The sequence below is a fragment of the Manis javanica genome, chromosome 3, assembly GCF_040802235.1.
Source record: "Manis javanica isolate MJ-LG chromosome 3, MJ_LKY, whole genome shotgun sequence".
Classification (NCBI taxonomy): Eukaryota; Metazoa; Chordata; class Mammalia; order Pholidota; family Manidae; genus Manis; species Manis javanica.
This window is the reverse complement of record NC_133158.1, coordinates 201191069-201206013: the sequence shown is the minus strand read 5'-3', so window position 1 is coordinate 201206013 and position 14945 is coordinate 201191069. Positions and strand designations below refer to the sequence as shown.

The 14945-nt window shown below is 41.4% G+C and overlaps 1 protein-coding gene across 4 annotated transcripts in view; it reads left to right on the top strand.

Moving 5' to 3' along the window:
- The first annotated feature begins 1029 nt into the window (after positions 1-1029).
- The window catches only part of SMAD1 (SMAD family member 1), a 72086-nt gene continuing 58170 nt past the window's right edge, over positions 1030-14945 (top strand). Inside the window, exons 1-3 of one of the 4 annotated variants that reach the window (XM_073232611.1) lie at positions 1087-1224; positions 2210-2311; positions 14283-14362. The gene's annotated coding sequence lies outside the window, so the exon portion shown is untranslated. Of the gene's footprint in view, positions 1225-2209; positions 2312-14282; positions 14363-14945 lie in introns of all 4 variants that reach the window. The other 3 variants (XM_073232612.1, XM_037024622.2, XM_037024621.2) reach the window with 3 other exon arrangements.

Below are 14945 nucleotides of genomic sequence, written 5' to 3'. Positions count from 1 at the left end.
GAATACTTAAACATGGGATGCAGAAATAAGTTAATAAATTAGAATTTAAAATGGAATGTGGACATGGAGCTGTACGTGAATAAATGGAGAGTACCGTTAATTTACCTCCGTCTTTGATTTTTTATTTACATCAGTGGTAATGATTCTTTTGGTTGTGAAGTGCATTCCTCAGAATAATTATTTGTCTCTAAACATAGCTCAACATTATAACTATTCATGAGTTCATGCCAGCTTTCAAAAAGATATTTTCAATGTCTCTGCAGATCAGGTAGATGCGAGCTAGTTTGTTTTCATTTTGGGGGGGCTGGCATCATCTAATGATTGTAAAAAAATTAGTTTCATTGATGCCACAATGAAATTTCAATATGATTATTTCGAACAACAAGGTAACCTACTGGAATCATTAGATCTCGAACCGGCACAAAACACTTGCACTAGTTCAGGGTTTGGTATAAGCACATACAATCGTTACTAGGCTATCGATTCTGAGTATATGCAACTTCTGGGGCATGCAAATACTAGGATAGGAAGTGAAGGGCAATGAAAACTAGCCATAAAAAGGCGAGCTTCGAGAGACAATTGTCAAAAATGCACTCCACGTTTATAGTACGGTTCGGTGTGTGCGGTGGACGTGTTGCTCAACATTTCGCAAAATGAACACTGCATGCACACTGAACTTCACTCGCAGATAATGCACTGAGTCCGCTGAGCCCTGACTGAAGGAAGAGGAAGGGAGAAAAGTCAGGACCCGCCGCGTTGTTTTTCTCCTTAGAATAAATGGGGCGTGGGGCTGGCGGCGGCGGGTGGGGAGGAGGCTGGGCTCGCTCCCCCGCGCCGACCCGGGGCCCGGCTGCGGCGCGCTCGCGTTGGCCGGGCCGGGAATTTGGAGAGGATCCCTGGTTGCGCGGCGGCGGCGGCGCGCGGGTGCGCGTGCGAGCGAGTGAGCGAGCGGGCGGGCGGGCGAGTGCGCTGGTATTGGCAGCCGAGGAGTGGAGGCTGGGCTGCCCCGACTCCCTGACGCCAGCGCGACCAGATCAATCCTGGCTCCGGGAGCGAGCGGGCGGGCGGAGGAAGCAGAGGCCGAGCGGCTCAGCCGGGCCGAGGCGCGGGCAAGGACCCTGCGAGCGCAGCGCTGCGCAGCGCCCGGCCGGCCGGACCGGGGCCGCGGGACGCCGCTCGCCCGGCCACTCGTGCGCCCGCGCGGAAAGGCGCACCGCCAACCCGGTAAAATGAAACAGACCCGAACCCAACTTTCTCCCCTGCCTCGTCCCCGCCCTCCGCGCGGCGCCCTGGGCTTACAGCGCCCCCGCCGCCTGTGCTGGGGCGGCCGCGGGGCCGCGGCGGGCAGGGGGCTCTTCCCGCGTGGGCGGACCGGCTCCCCCGCACCCCCCATGATGGCGCCTCCCGACCGCCCGGAGGAGCGGACCTGCCGCCGCCTCCTCCCCCTTTCCCAGCCGGCCAGGCAGGGCCGGGCCGGGCTTCCCCTCGCGTCTTTGTTGGGTCTGCGGAGGGGAAGCCGCGCTCCTCGGCCGCGAGCCTCGCCCCGGGCCCTGCCCGCGGCGGGCCGTTCCCTGCCGCCCTCCCCTCCGCCCGCAGCCCGGCCGGGGCCCCTCCGCGCGGCCCGGGCGGCCCCTGCGGGCGTCGGAGGGCATCTCCGGCGCTGCCCTGCGGGCGCTCGGCGCCTCGCGGAGCCCGTCCCGACGCGGGGGACGCCCGGCGCCCCGGGCCTCTCCGCGTCCCGCGCGGGTTCCCTTCTCAGCCCCAGGGAGCGTCTTGGGGGGTCGAGGTCAAGGGAAGTTCGCCCCGAAATTCCCAATTTACTCAAAAGGTTTGGCGGCGGCGCGTAATTTTTTTTTTCCTCTTCCGCCTACACCCCCTGCGTCTCCGAGTGTCGTCTCATTCCTTTCCCTTCACCGGATTCGGTTGCCTCACTGCGTGTGTGTGTGTGTGTGTGAGTGTGTGTGAGTTCGCTGCCCAGCAGCCGTTCGCGTACTCTGCTCCCTGTCTTTGTTGGTGTTCCTCGGGGTTGTTTCTGTAGGAAAGTGGGGGTGGTGGGTATCGGAGAGACCGACGTGGGCTGGCTTTTCTAGTTGCTTAATATATATGCAGACTTAAAGGGAGAGCGTTTCCTTGAAGTGCTTTAGGAAGGGAGGGGAACTGCCTGCCGGATCTTACAGACACTGGAGCTGCGGCTTTTGTTTATTTTGAGGCGCATACAATTTTTGAATACACCGTTCAAGATAACCAGCAAGGCGCTTCCCCTCCGAACCCTGAGGCGCGTTTCAGAACCATCTGAGAAAGCATCGTTTTCGTGAGTGCTTTGACAGCCGGCCTTCCTCTTTCCCCCTCTGTTCTCTCCATTGCATCTGAAGTTTCAAAGTGTGTGGAATGATACAGAAGTTGCATGGTTTCTCTGTGTCTTGCTGTTGCCGAAACTCTTAGCAGCAAAATCTCAGAATACCTTTATTTCAAAAATAAATTTCTCCCTCTGATTGCCTGTAGTGGACAGCCTGCCTGCGCGCAGTAATAATGAAATGAGAAAACTGTTCTCTGCCAGCACTGATTTTTCTACCTTTTTATAATTACCACTTGATGTTTTATTGGAGGTAGGGGAGCTGTTCTGGAACAACTAGTTAAGAAGAATCGAGGCAGAATCAATGTCCACTGCCCCAGCACTTTGAATTAGTATAAATATTTCCCATCGGTGTTATTTTGATGTAGGTGCCAGGCCTAAATATGCTGTACTAATTAAAGTGTAGTCCCCTCTCTCTCCCTCATTCCCATTTGCAGTTATTTGATATTTCTGTGCAGGTGGTGTACATTTGTGTAAATACCGCAATTCTTAGGAAACTGTAACCAGGGTCGTGAAGAGATGATTTCCTAGAGGTGGGTTATGCCAGAGCTTCTAGAGGATCCAGGCAGGATCTGGTTTCTTCTGAGGGTAGGGATTTGTCCTTGATTTAGTTTTGACCCCTCTAACCCTAGGTACGTAACCAAATACATTTTTCCTTTTTGCAGTATCCTTTGGTTTTATACCCTTGAAGAGCTGGTGACCTTTTGTATTTCAGAGAAGGGACAGTTTTTAGGCAATTTAAAATGGTAACCTCTTACACCTCTTGGAATTTAAGTATTGTTTCCTGCTAATTCCATCAAAGCCTTAAAAAGAAGTCTTATTTTCCTAAATACATTTACCAGTTAAAAATAAAATTTCAGTTTGTAATTTTGATTTCTGGTTCTTCTGGGTTAAAATAAAATTAATAACTTGGTTACACTGGAAAAAGAATGAACTTAAATGATTAAATGAAGATATTTAAGCTGCAGTCGCCTCCATAATCAAGGCCGAGTTGTGTGTGTATCAAAGATCTCATTTGTGTAGTCTTACAAGGCTAATGGAGGCATCACTGAAGCTTTATAAATAATGTAAGTTGTGTATAATGTAGAGTCTCCAGAGACGGCAGAGAAAGCATCATTACCAGCCTTTTCAACCTGCTTGAGATCTTAAATTGATTTACAGCACTGAACTGGTGCAAAATGATACATCAGGATGACATGGGGTCAGCCTGTAAAAGTCTATGATGTCAGCCTATTAGTTCAGTCATCATAATTAAACCATATTACAGGGGCAGCTAAGCAGGAGTCTGGCGTTATACTTCAAATATGGATGGTACATGTATTTTGTTTATAGTGGGAACACCAAACTGGCCAGGAATACTAGTATTTCTGAAAGAGGGAAAAGCTTTGTGAACCCTTGATTTTCTGAAAAAAATCGAAGTTAAATGTAGGGATGTTCAGTGTACGTTGTCTAAGAAGATTTCCATTTGGTAGCGGAGAAATAGCCGCTTAGGCGGTACTGATATAAGGACCTTTGCAGCTCTGGTCAGTGTACTGACTAATGCTGAGAGCTTGAATTTAACTTGACCTTAGGGACCTTCTAAAATATCAGAGGACCACATACTCTTATCTCTGATCCTTTCATTAGCACTGGGTTGCACTGTATTGATCTATCAGTTGACATGTTATTTAACTAGTTATAGTTACCAGGTCTCCACTGAAAACGTTTTGAGCATATGAACAATTCAGGGAAAGAAGACCCTTGCTTTTTGTTTAAATTTCTGGCAGTTAATTTATGGGTCATCCAGAGCTCTGCTGTCCACAAGTCAGCCATAGCCACATGTGGGTATTTAAATTTAAATTAATTAAAAATTTAAAAAATGCTTCTTCTCAGTAGCACCAGCCCTACCTGTGGCTAGTGGCTGCCATATTGGACGATGAAAGTAGAACATTCCATGAGCACAGAAGGTCCTGTTGGACAGTACTGCTCTACAGCCTTTACCTACCTCTCCTCTTCCTCCCTTTCTCTTCATCTTTCTGCTTCCTCTTTGCTTGTTACCTCTACTAATGAGTTTGTGGGTTCAAGGAAGAAAGAAATAGATCAATTACGTTTGCTACTTACTAGCTGCTCTTGTTAAAATAAAACACATTTTTGGAAGTCACGGTTGAAGTGCTGGATAAAATGAGGTTGACTTTTCTATGGAGCATGTTTATCACAGATCCTAATTTGAGTTAGAGCTTTGGATAGGAGAAATCATGGTAGCTAATTTTTTCTGAGTTTTTACTATGTGCTTGTAATGAATATTCATATCTCATTGAAGCTTCAAAACTTAACGTGTATTGTCAGTACCATAATTTTCAGATAAAGAAACTGAGTTCACAAGTGATTCAGTGTCTTGCCTCAGGCTACGTAACTAGTGAGTATAGTTTACAGTCTTAGCTGGGGTATAAACAATGCAGTCTGACTCTAGAGCCTCACTGTTTTCTAACTATATTTTTTCTTTCTTTCTTTTCTGTCTACAATACCCAAATCACTGTTCTGCTGGGTTTTACCATTTCAGTTTACGCATGACTTTGCTTTTCTTTTTTAGGCCTTAAGACAAATTCGCCCTTCACTGTGCTTTTCTGAACTATCTTCCATTGTCCTCTTTTATGTGCTTAAGAAACATAACATTAATACCTATCTAAGCAGAACACAACTGGAAGTATAAATCTCACATAAAAGTAAGGCATTTCAAAGCCATATTAGTTTTATCTCTGCTTTTCTGAAGAATCCCTGCCTCTTTCCTCTTGTGTTTTTCTTGTAATGTCACAAGCTGCTACACCTGAAGAGGGAAGTCCTAGTAGTTCAATTTATTTCATCAAAACTAGTCTTTCCTTAGCTGTTAAACACAGCACCTTGAGGTAAAAATAGTTCATTGTTAATTCTGGAAATTTTTTTTCTCACATTTGATGTCTCCTTTTGTGTAGTCTTAACAGTTTAGTTGTTCTTTTTTTAAAAAATTTTTTTCTTAAGGTATTATTGATACACACTCATATGTAGGTTTCACATGAAAAAACAATGTGATTACTACATTTACCCATATTATCAAGTCCCCACCCAAACCCCAATGCAGTCACGGTCCATCAGTGTAGTAAGATGCCACAGATTCACTATTTGCCTTCTCTGTGCTAGAAGTTCAGTTGTTCTTAACATTTTTTCCCCTTTGGTCAGGGATGAAACTGGGTCCTACGTCTTCTCACTCCCACCTTCCAATCCAAAAATGTCTATATTCCTTGGTGTGCTTGTGTGTACACTTAAGAACCCAAATTGCATGGCATTTCAGGACAGCCATGAAACTGCCTTGCTGAGTATGTTCATAAACGTTACGATTTGTAACTTCCTTTATGGAAAATGGAGGTATTTAGTGTTAAAAGCTGCTTTCAAGATTTTCTAGTCCAGTTGGCTCCTATCAAATTGGACAATCTAAGGCCCAGAGAAAATAACCAACTTGCCTAAAGTCACCCCTCTAGTGACTGGAAGAGGGAAAGCCAGAATTTGGATCGGTCTTACTGTTGTTGAGTTTTTGTTTTTTCCAGCCACACTTGCTGTATTCCTGAGGCTTTTGATCTGAGCATATACAGTATAATTTGGGGAGGGAAGGAAGAATTTCTTGGCATCATACTGACTTTTTGTACCTAATATTGTTTGAGCTGAGCAGGAGTCAAGTCTGACAACCTCAGAGCAATGTTTTTTACAGATTAAAATTAATGTTTTTTAAGAAATGGAAAGAAAAGCCCTGTGTCTAATTTAATCATTGGGACCTTACTAGAAAATGGGAGATCAAGAGTGTACAAAGTTCAGTTAAACCAGGCAGTTCTGCTATATGAATCTCGTCTTTTGATTCTTAAAAAACAGCACATTCCTAACCAAAAACTAAAGTTTGGGGTATTTAGGGAAGGAGCTGGGGGTATTAGGGAGTGAATTGGAAAAGTCTGAGGGGAAAAAGGATAAATTAAATACAAAAAGGTAGAGAAATTTTATGTTAAGTCATAAAATGACTTTAAGGCTAATGAAATATTCTTCATAATTTTATTTCCATATGTGGTTTTACTTCCTCCTTCTCTCTCTCTCTCTCACTTCTGGATTACGAATTTATTACAAAGGATTCAACTCAGGAACAGCCAGATAGAACAAACACATGGGGGGCAAAGCATGGGAAAATGGCACGGAGCTTCCATGTCCTCTCCACATGTTCTACTTTCCCAGCACCTATATGTGGGGAGTCTAGTTTTACTTTTTGGTACCAAGACTAGAATGGCATGCTTGATAAAAAATAGGGACGTTTCATCTTTGCCTCAAAGTGAAATCTCTTTATATTCCTTTGCTACTGTTACCTGGTAGTGCGAATATTTAGTCTAATTTAGTGGTCTGTCATCTGTTTTGTAAGAAAAATACCTGAAATATTTTTAACACTTGTTCTGAAGTAACTTTTGGTGTATTATTAAGGTGGTGTCGGTTTTAGAGATGTACAGCAAGCCTAGGTAACATTTACGGCTATTGGTGACTGGCTTGAAGAATCAAGCAGGCTCTGTGGATATTCATTTGCATAAGGAAAGCTGTTTCTCAGATGGAAAAAGCCAAAATTTTATAAATAGTTCAAGTCCAGTGACTACATCAGAGGTTTAGGAAGGTACTGGGAACAGTTTTTATCTATTTTGAACAGTTTAATATCTTTGTGGTTTTTGTTATTAGATAAAATCAGAACTTTAGAGAAGACTCCTTGCAAATAAAGCATCAAACTTTCTAAGGTTTTAGGGAGTCCTTACCTGGTGATTCTCCCAAATCTGCTCTGTCCCTGGTGTTCAGGTAAGGATCCTTATTCCCTTGTAAGAACCCAGGTCTATGGTGTGTTGGATTGGTTTCTTAACTAATTTTCTTGAGACAACAAGCATGCATTTAAAGAAGGAACACATACACAAAGGTTGATTTAAATATATGCTTTTTGAGCTCATGAAGTAAATAATCATGGTGCCATGTTTGCAAAGAGGAAAATAGAAGGGTCTAACTATTGATTCAAAAATATATTTATATACGTAATTTTTAAATGCTTTATTAGTAGATTTATCTTAAGCTTAGCATAGTTGTACTATAGTGTTTTTTTCCTGTAATCTCAGTTAGGGTATAGTTACTCAAGCTGTTTGTTGGTTTTTCTCTTCTTGCCTATCTTTTGTGGTTTCTTTGTGGTGTGCTTATGCTGAGTAAAAGTATTTCAGCCCTTTATAGTCTTTTTCTTTCATTTTCAAACACCACAAGGAGAAAGGGAACTAATTATATTTCTGCTATTATAATTAGGCAGTAAATTAAGGCATTATTTAGTTAGCTAAATGCAAGATCTTTTGTTTGTTTAGATTGGAAAAAAGTATGTCTTTGATGGAGGAGGGATATTAAATATATTCTTATTCGATAATTTTCATGTAGTACTGTAATGAGTACATGTTCATTTATTCCATGGATATTCTGAGTGAATAATTAGAAGACACACACAAATGGAATACTAAATGCGACAACATTGTGAGAGTTGTAGCAAGTTGTAGGGACAACTCATAGGAGGACCACTGTGGCGTGGAAGGACATGTGGGTCTGCACAGGTAGGCGGGGGAGAGAGTCTAGGCAGGGTAGTTGAGTGGAAGGCTAGGGAGGAAAGCATGAGTGTTGAGGGTGTCTACACCAGCACTGTCCAGTAGAACTTTCTGCAGTGATGGAAATGTTCTGTATCTGTGTTGTCCAATACAATAGCCGCTAGCCAAAAGTGGCTGCTGAGCACCTGAAGTGTGGCTCGTGCAACTGAGGAGAACTGCATTTTTTAATTTTAATAAATTTATGTTTAAATAGTCGCCTGTGGCTGTCATAGTGGACAGTACAGATCTACAGCCCAGTGAGCAGCGCTGCCTGACCACAGCAGGTATTTCTGATGCAGCCCTGTAGGAAGTGGTGGCAGAGATGTTCTGTGTTCTGGAAGGTGAAGTTGGGAGTGAGATTTGAGGACCTTAGAGTTCCAGGTTTTAAGGAAGCATTGCGAAGTCACTGAAGGTGTTGGAACAGCAATTTGGATTGGAGTCGGGGTAGAACCCTGATGCTAGGAGATGAACAAGAAAATTGTTTGAGTTATTGATGTACTGTAAGATGGGTTTTGTGACCAAAGAAAACACTTGGTGGTTATTTGGCTATAGGGGGATGGGAGGGAAGTGTCAGAGATTTCTTAAGTTTACAGCTTGAGTGGCTGGAAAATTAATAAATAAAGCCTTCACTTAAGAACTTGTAGAAGGAGTGAGGATTGTGCGAATGATGAATTAGAATTGACATGTTGAGTTTAATGTGGGTTATCCATGTAGAAGTATTCTTCAAGCAAGTTGAAGATAAGTACCTAAAGCTCAGGGGAGTGCTCCAAGCATTCAGTATAGATTCCCAGCAGTCATCCCCTGGCAATGATGGTTGACTTCTAAGAGTGAATGGGTATCCTGAGAGAACCAAGAAGGAGAAAACTGGTGGGGTTGAATTTTCCAATGAAGCCCACAATTAGGACTTAGTAGAAGGGAGAGGCATATTTTAAAAGTAGACAAAAAAAGAAACTGAAAGATAGGTGTCAGGTCACAGGAACCATGAAACCAGGAAGCCAAGGGAAGAGAGATTCCAGAAGTACGTTCAGAGGGGGAGATGTATGGCTCATGGTGATGCAGAGAAGGTCAGGTAACCATGTTAATGCAATGGAAGTGAAGAGACCAAATTATGTTAAGAAATGAGAGATGATATATGCTCTCGTGTGACTTATGTTTCAGAATGACAAGTCCTTTTCATTTTGTAAGATTGAAAAAAGTCAGTGGGCAGAGAACAATTAAAGATGATAGTGACCTGCAGCACATGTGACAAAACGCTAACCATGGTAGGGAAGGAGAGTTGTTTGAGAAAGCAGAATAGGGTCCAAGTTAGAAGAAAGCAGATGACAGAGCTCATGCCAGCTTGTCCTGATGTTCCCAGTAGTGTGGGAGGAACCCTCCTTCATTGGGATGGTGAGATGGGGGAATCCGCAAATGGTATTGGAAGTTTAAGAACAATGGGAAAGTCCTGGAAGAACCACCAAAGGCAGTGTGCCAAGGGAATCTATGGGAAATTCAGAGTCTAAACAGCAGCTGTGAGGCTTGGGGGAAGTTTGATGTGGCTGTAGAGAAGACTAGGTAATTGTTACTTCCTACTTCCTAGTGTAACTTGGTGACCTTATAGTAAGTTTGGAGATAAATGTTGGTAGAGAAGATTGGGCCTAGAGATAGCAAGTCAGTTAAGAGATAAGGCTTAAGAGTAACTGCCTGGGTTTAAGACCAAGCCCCAGCACTTTACTTTTGGGAACACTACCATTCACTTTTGTACCTCCCTTTTCCTCATGCTAAAAATAGAGATAATAGAATCAGTTTTAGGATTGATCAGTTTTAGTAAGATGAAATGAGTTATACTGCCATATTTCATCTAGCCTAAGATGCTGCTAATTCTAAAACATTTCATTCACTACTGAGGAAAAACTGTCAATTAGACATGACTTAACCATTGATGGTAAATTTCCTGTTTGTTAAAATGTGAGAGAGGGGAGGAGTATCTTAATGGTCAGTGAAGGACGGAATATACATAAAGGATTTGACGTAGGACCTGGCGCATCTTCAACATTCAGAAGATGTTAGCGATTCATAAAAATCAATGTGATATTAGAGTCTAGAATGTTAGTGAGAGCAATATCAAATCCAATCTAGATAAGGGGGTCACAGGTTATAAGTAGTCTAATGGCCTAAACAGAGATGAATTAAGCAATGGGAATCCTGGTAGTGAAATTGTGAAATACCAAGTTTGGGAATTTGTAGATGGAGCATTTCCCTGACAATTGTAGATAAATGTTTCTAAGAAAAATACAGTAATTGGACTAAGAGAAGAGTGCACTTTAATAATTTAAAGAATTACATAAACTGCCCAGAGCTTTTAAAAGTAAGTTTCTGAATTTATCTGTGGCTTTTATTACAGTATTCGTTAGTGTTTAAAAATGTTTTTTATTGTACTTCATATACAATCTATTGGTTTCAGGTGTACAACATAATTGACATTATGAAATGCTCACCATGGTAAGTGTAGTTACCATCTGTCACCATACAGAGATATTACAAAGTTATTGGCTGTATTCCCTGTGCTATACTTTTCATCTCTGACTAAAATTTTTTTCCATTGGAGTAATACTTGTTCAGTGAAGAAGGATTCTGGCTTTGATTCTTATTAAAGCATCAGAAGGAAAAGAGATTGATCTGTACCATTTCATCAAGAAATGAGAGATGTAATAGCCAGCAAAGGAGCCCTTCTAAACATGACTTCAAAGACAGAAATCATATAAAGGAATATTCTTTAGATTGACAGCATTTATGTGACCAAACCCACACTTAAAATGACCAAACATGTACCCAAGACACAATCTTCTGGGTAACAAAGTTGCAGCAAGTTACTGTTCTTTGTAAGAAACCTTGTAAATCAATAGGAATACACCACCCCAATAGAAAAATTGGTAAAGGACAAGCAATTCACAAACAAATGAAATGGAAACTACTGATTAACATAAAATGTTTTGCGGTATCCTGTATCAGATTCCTTATTAGAATGGAGATGATGTCACCTCTTTTACCTCATTGTGTCACTCTTTGTGGACCCGAAAGTATCAGTCTGGGAAAACTGGGCTAGTCTCATTGAAGCCAAAATTTCCCAGCTGCCTAAGAGAAGCTGGAGTTAAAAGAAGTACCATGTGTGTGTGAGCTGGGGTTTTAAGACACAGGCCTCCATCCCATTTATTTGATGTTACCCTACTCTTCCCCATGACGTGATTTTGGGCTGGGAGTCTCCTCATTACAGTGTTAGTCTTCCCAGCCATTTAGGGGCTATCAGTTACACAGTTTCCCAATCAACTGGCATGATTGATGAGCCTTAACGACACCAGTGCTTCATAGAGAACATCAAGATGTGTCTTTTTCTATCATCCCTGAGTTGCAGTAGATTTTATTTAGAGTGGCATTTCCTTATTCATGAGAGACAGTGATCTTGGAATATGGTTTTGATTATTGAGATGGATTAGTTCATAAGGTATTAAAGTGAGAAAAGTTTTCCCACATATTAAATGCTCTTATAAACGGAGAAACATTTAAAGAGGCATCAGCATTTAATTTCCGAGATTTTTCTCTTAAGGCTAATAGGGATCATGGGTGTAAAAAAGGCTATTCACATGCTGCCCTTAAGGGAAACATCTGCTGGTTATCGGGATCCTTACCTAATGGAAGTACACACAAGGTCTTACCTCAGCATTGAGTTCTTAATGTAGCCGCTAGACAGAATTTGTCAGCATCTTGTGCTTCACCATCGCCTTTCTTTTAAATCATCTGTAAATATTTCAAAGATGGGGGTGAAAGGCTTTTAGATCTCATTCACAGGCTCACCACGTGGCCTTTTACCATCTCAGCCCCATCCTTCAGTCCTTTCTGAGTGACCTTGACTGGGAATAGAGACTGTAGTTGCATTGGTCTGACTTGTCTCTCAAACTTTTTAAGCTAAGTTGGAGAGGGAGGATGGGCATCTGAAAAATGGGTCTTAATTTTATCAAAGACGGTAACTTCATGAAAGGGAATAATAATGATGTGGTGAATATTGCTTTAAAAACTGCATATAGGAGCTCAGAACTGCTGATTGTATGTAGCTTGCCATCTCATCTATCACGACTTCTTGTTTTGCTTTTTGCCCATGGCTGGTTATGCAGTCTCACGTAATTAAAAAGAACCTCTTTATTTTCTCTGTATTCATGTTTGTGTGCTCAGGATTTGTATTTAGTTTGTTCAAGCTTGAGGGAATGTTTGTTTCAACCAATGGATTGTTTTTCTGTTAATTATGAAGAAAATTAGCTTAACATTTAAATGATTGGCACAAAAATCTGTATTTATATACTTATTTGAATATAAACACTGAAGAGTTTTGTCTTGTCAGATTGTATAGGCTGAGATGTTGATCTGTATTCCAGGAAGCGTTTTTTTAAAAGGGTTCTGCCTTTCATTAAGCCAGTATTAATTCAACAAGCATAATATCATGCATTCCTAGTGTGCATACAACACTGAGCTGTATTTGGGGAAGGATAGAGAAATGTGTAAGTCAGTTTCTGCTTTGAAAAAAATCTTATTGGTAAGAGTATACAGTATCTTATTTAGGTAATAAATTACCTAATATAGGAAAATTTAGGTAATACGCCATCATTGTTAATGTTAAATAGCCTTCGTTTGAAAGTATTTCTGTCATAGTTGGGATAGTCTTTCAAAATCAAGAGATTGGGAAGGTAAACTGATACAGTTGGTAGAGCTCTTGCTTCCTGCCCACTTCTATCTCAGTTGATCTTTTGAGTATCTGTATTTGTAATTCTGTTCATAGTGATCTCTTATACAGTTTGATAACGTTGGGACTTGAGCTAAAGACCTTGTAACTTTGAGGAACAATACAAACCTGCTTGTCTAGTCTAGCTTTTGTTTTATGGCTTTTATTACAGTTATCCTATTAACTCTTTAGACTGAGTTCCTTGAGGGTATATGGGCAGTGTCTTTGGGTCAGCATTATGATTCCCACTTGTCTGCATATCAGAGACACCAGAACAACCACCACTACAAAAAAAAAAAAAAATGCATGAGCCCGCCCCTAGCGGAACCTATTCAAGGGCTGTGGCAGGGAGCTTTATAAGAAGTGCCACAGGTAAGCCTAACATACACCATCATTACGAGCTAGTGCCCTGACACACAGTAGGTACATGAGTGAATTTTTTCATTTTGATGTTTTTAAAAACGAGTCAGGAAATACGACTTGTATGGTGTAAGTTCATTGCAGGTATAAACTATGTCTTTTATACCCAGCAGCATTTGGCACTGTGACACCTGGTGCAGGTGCTCAAGACATATCAGCAATTCTGAGGGTTGGTTGAGTGTTTCACTCCCCCCTTTCTTCTTATGAAGAAAGGGTATGTGTGTTTGACATTTTTGCCTTTTGCCTTGAAGAAATCAGCAATTCCTTGAGTCCTAGAGTCTATATGTGGAGCTAAATAAAGGTTTTGAAGCCTGGGTGCTTAGATTCCAAGAAGAAAAGGAGAGGAAAAATGTGGTGAAATAAGAGCAATGGTTCATTTGATGTCTGGAGGAATGTGAGGTTGTCGCACTGTTGGGAGGGCAGCGGTATTTCTACCAGCAGTTAGCAGGTGGAGGGTAGGTATGCTGTAGTACCTATGATGCTAAGGTTGAGAAACCCTGGTATAAGAGGATGAAAAAGGAGGGGGGTGGATCAGGAGACGAAAGGTAACGGAAGTGGTAGTGTCACCAACTGTAGCTTCTGCCCCACCAGTGTGCAGTTTGCTTTATCTTTTCCCTACTACTCATCCCCTCCCCCAGATCCTCCAAAGTTCAGAGTACTATTTTTTGTCATTCTCTGTAGGTAGCATTGTGACTGCCAGCTATGTATTAGCAATTAAAATGCATGTTGAATATTTAACCTATAATGAAATAATGATATGTGAAAGAGTCCTTTAGTTACATTTTCTCCATTTTATTGCCTTAAGAAAAAAAAATAAGCCAGTAATTTCTGTTCCATTTTATGTTTTCAGTAAAGGACCCTATGAATAATCAGTGGGAATGTAAAGAAAATGAATTTCTTAAAAGGAATTTAATTTTAATGTTTCACATGGCTCACTGTAAAAGACTATTAAGAGTTGAACATATATGTGGGCTTTGGTGTGAAGTAATGGTGTCAATTTCCTTATGTCTTACAGAGTTACTGTTTATAACTTCTTATCGCTATTATTGGCTCTTTAAAAATGAGTTTAATTTTGTCACTGCTGCCCTAATAAAAACTCTTCGTTTTTCACACGTTCTAGGAAAGTGGGAAGATACCAAGAAGGAAAGCTACAATGAAAACAAGTTGGGAAGGGAAGGAATTGGAGGGATTAAAATAAAAGTAAGCAAATCCTTGCTTACTATTCCTTCTACTTTATGCGTGAGACAGAGGAGGTGGTTATAGGAGAAGCCGGGTGGTAGATCGCTTGCCCTGGCAAGCTCCTTAACCTCCCTGCATCTCGGTTTCATCATCATCAAATAGTCCTTCCTAATAGGATCCTCATAAGGATTAAGAGAGTTAATAGATATAATGTGGTCTTGGCGCTTTGTGGTGATGGTGATCTGAGTATGATTTCTGTTTTTTTCAAATACTTGAACTTGCTTGAAAATTGATGAAGCTCTGGATGCATATTTGCCTGCTGTCACCCATCAAACCACCTGCAAGACAGCTCCCTCCCTCTGATGTCAGTAGTGATGGTGATAAAAGTTTGTTGAATCCTCAAACTGGTATTTTCAGATGTTCTGTAAAAGCTGTTTCTTGCCTATAGTCAGAATTTTGAGAGGAAGACAGAGTGATTTATATAAAATGTGTTTGTAAGTTTTTATAATATAGTAAAACCGTTCTGATTTACTGTCATCCACTTAGATTTTCCATAGGAATACTTCAGCCTTGAAGAGGCATTTCTATAGAATTCACTGTGTTC